This window comes from Herpailurus yagouaroundi, unplaced genomic scaffold (genome assembly GCF_014898765.1).
Source record: "Herpailurus yagouaroundi ecotype Mexico unplaced genomic scaffold, PumYag 216, whole genome shotgun sequence".
Taxonomy (NCBI): domain Eukaryota; kingdom Metazoa; phylum Chordata; class Mammalia; order Carnivora; family Felidae; genus Herpailurus; species Herpailurus yagouaroundi.
In genome coordinates this window covers 378,363-381,359 of record NW_024412447.1, presented here as the reverse complement: position 1 = coordinate 381,359, position 2,997 = coordinate 378,363, and the positions used below count along the sequence as shown (strand labels likewise).

At 63.0% G+C, this 2,997-nt stretch overlaps 1 protein-coding gene and 1 long non-coding RNA gene across 2 annotated transcripts in view; one reads left to right on the top strand and one right to left on the bottom strand.

Moving 5' to 3' along the window:
* LOC121017470 (uncharacterized) overlaps window positions 1-951 on the bottom strand; it is a 4,901-nt gene extending 3,950 nt beyond the window's left edge. The window contains exon 1 of the long non-coding RNA XR_005784768.1: window positions 290-951. This is a non-coding gene — a long non-coding RNA (uncharacterized LOC121017470). The remainder of the gene's footprint in view (window positions 1-289) is intronic.
* The window catches only part of PRKAR1B (protein kinase cAMP-dependent type I regulatory subunit beta), a 99,100-nt gene that overhangs the window by 67,307 nt on the left and 28,796 nt on the right, over window positions 1-2,997 (top strand). The window lies entirely within an intron of this gene.

Below are 2,997 nucleotides of genomic sequence, written 5' to 3'. Positions count from 1 at the left end.
TCTTGCTCCCACTTCTCCATTGGCCTCCCTGGGACGTCCCTCCTCCGCACGCGCACCTGGCCCCATGGTTCTCTGTGGCCGAGCAGCCTCCTTCCTGGGACTCAGCTCAGCTCGTGGTTACACCCCCATGGCCAGGTTACACAGCAGGGCTGGGGTGCTCGGTGTCTCCATGCCTCCCCCTGCACCGAGCTCCCTGCCCGCGAGGGGCCCCCGCCTCCCCCGCCCGGCTCCTCGACCCTTTTCTCAGTCAGGAGCCCCCCCTCCCCCCCCCCCCCCAGCCTCTCCTCACCTCGCTCGCATTTTTGGTCAGATGTTTCCGGAGCCCTGCTGTGTGCTGAGAACGCACTTGGCGGCACGTGGCCCCTGCCCTCAGGGTCTGCACAGCAATGAGCAAGTGCCTTACCTCTGGGTCTTTCCTCTTTTCCATCGGTTCCTGTTTCTGCTGTTCCTCGCAAACTCCTATGCATCCTCAAGACCCCGCCCACCCAAGCCCGGCTGCCCCTTAGTCCAGGCAGAGGCACACCCAGCTCCTCTCTTGGGCTGCTGCGCTGATGACCCAGGACCTTCCCTGCCACACAGGGAGCCCGACCCAGACCCAGATCTTGGCTCCTGCTTCTCCTCCCCTGGGATGTTCTTTCCTCTTCTGTGTTCACTGGAGTTCGTGAATCTTCTAGTTCAATCTGGAGACGTCTTCAAAGGGCTGACTCGAGTCGTGCCACCAGGGCTCAGGCAGCAACAAGAGCAAACTCTGGGGCTTCTGGGCACACCCGGGGTGCTGCTGGGGTGAGCGGGTGCGGGACGTGGGGGACCTTCTCCCAGAGTTCTTGCATTTCTCTTCAGGAGCCTGGAGGGCCCACAGCAGGGTCTCGTGAGATGCTCCTCCCTGGCCCGTGTGGGAAGGCAGCAGACGGTCAGACACCCCCCAGGCTTGGGCCTGAGAGCCGAGGCCTTGTACTGATCACTGTGTCCATGTCCTCGAAGGACACAGAGCTCACAGACCAAAGGGAGCAGTCCTCCTGATGTGGCCTCGCACAGCCCGTTGTGGGGTCAGGAGGAGGCTCTGTGGATGTGGTCCCTCTTTCTACACTCCCCCCCCCAAACCCCGCTAATCTGCTCTCTCTGGGCCACTGCGGCCACTGCCCTGGGCAGACCCCATCCCTGCCCCCTCCTGCCCGCACCTGCACCACGAAGAACCCCCCCGCCCAGCTCTCCACCCCCAGCTCTGATGCAGGGAGTGCACCTGGCAGGAAGCGCTTGAAGGTGTGAGAGACAGGTGCCCACCAGGACCTGCCCCCTGACAGAGGGTCCCCTAAACAGCTCGTGGGCCCTGCCATCCCGGATGATGGTGCCTCTGACGCTCAGTGTCTTAGCGTGGGCTGTTCCCTCCTCACACCCACCGTTACATCTGTCCGAGTGCCCTCAGGTCCCACAGGATAGTGTCTCCTTCCACTGCCCCCGGCCCCTTCGTAAGTGGGATGTGACGGGGAACAGGCAGCTGAGAATCGGCTGGCTTGGCCTGCCCTTCCTGACAGGGACTCTCCACACCCCCAGGGGAGGTCACAGAGTCCGGCCCCAGGGCCCCTTGGGGTGGGGTAGGGGCCGACAGGCAGTCCCCAGCCTCCCCATGACGCGCCAGGGGTCATAGCTGGCTTTTCTTTAGGCCAGGGACCCGCGGAGGCGGTTTGGGGAGGGAAGAAGTGAGGTCACCTTCTTGCAAGCTGGTTCCCCAAATATGTTGTCTGGGCGGGGTCCGGCTCCAGCCTCAGAAGTTCAGGTACAAAGGTGTCTTTAAGGTGCCTGCCGCACTCAGGCTCCTGGAGCAGGATGTCTGGGCACCGTGGGTGGATGCCCGCGTCCGGACAGAGTCTCTGCTTTGGGCCAGGCAGTGCCTTGTAGGGGTCCCTCTGTCAGGCCCTTCGGGTCCCCAGCTGGGCGGGCGCCGTTCTGTGATGTGGGACCCACTGGGCAGCACAGCAGTGTGGTTGAAAGCCACATGTGAGGGAATCAAAAGGGCTCAGTCAGGAATCTGGGATGTCAGCTGGCCGGGGTGCGGTATGGGGCACGGGGTATCGTGATTACGGCCACCACGCTCCCGGCGTGGAATCACACAGATTCTCTGGGGCCCTGGCACCACGCTGAACGTGCCCATTTCTGTGAGCCGCCCTCCAGGGCACAGGGGAGCGGCCTGGCCTGGCTGACCCGGCCCCGGGGTCGCCGAGCCTGGCTGTGCGGCCTCATGAGGGGAGGGGGGCCCACTAAGTCCGGAAGCCCCGAGGGCGACCCCCGCCCCTCCGGGCCCTCTTCCTGGCTGGGCTCGGCACCCTGAACACCTTCCCGTTCTGCGGCGTGGATGCTGCCCTGGGCCCAGCGGCGCCCTGGGGGGATGGCCAGGTGGCCAGTGCCCAAAACACCAGGTTCGGCTTCAATTATGGTTTTCGAGAGACACCACAGCATGTGTTGCCAAGAGCTGTAATCCGTTTTTCTAAGTTTAAAAATATCTCCCAATTTGTTTTATTCGTGGAACATAGCATTTCTACTTAAAAGGATACTCCACTGCCGATTTTAGGGCTCAGGAACGTAGTTCTGTCTGAGGCCTGGCTCCTCCCTAATCCTGGGAGGCTTTCGTTATTTTCGGACCCTCTTTGTGCCGGGACCGCCCCCACCCCCACCCCCACCCCCAGGCTCCTGCCCCGCCCGGTGGTTCCCTCCGGTTCCCAGCCTCCAGGGGAGGCCTCTGAGCTGCGTCCCGTTCCCCCCCCCCCACAGGGCACCCCAGGGCATGGTCACTTGTTAATTCAGCGTTTGCCTGGTGCTCTGCTTTTTTAAAGTTGGTAAAATACACACAACGTGAAATTTGCCATCTTAACCAGTTTCCGGACCGACCCCCACCTGCTCCTCCAGCCCCGGCCCCACCGTCTCCTCTGTGTCCGTGAGACTGACGACCCCGGGACCTCGAGGGAGTGGGTCCCGGTGCGCGTCCTCCCGTGTCCGTGAGTC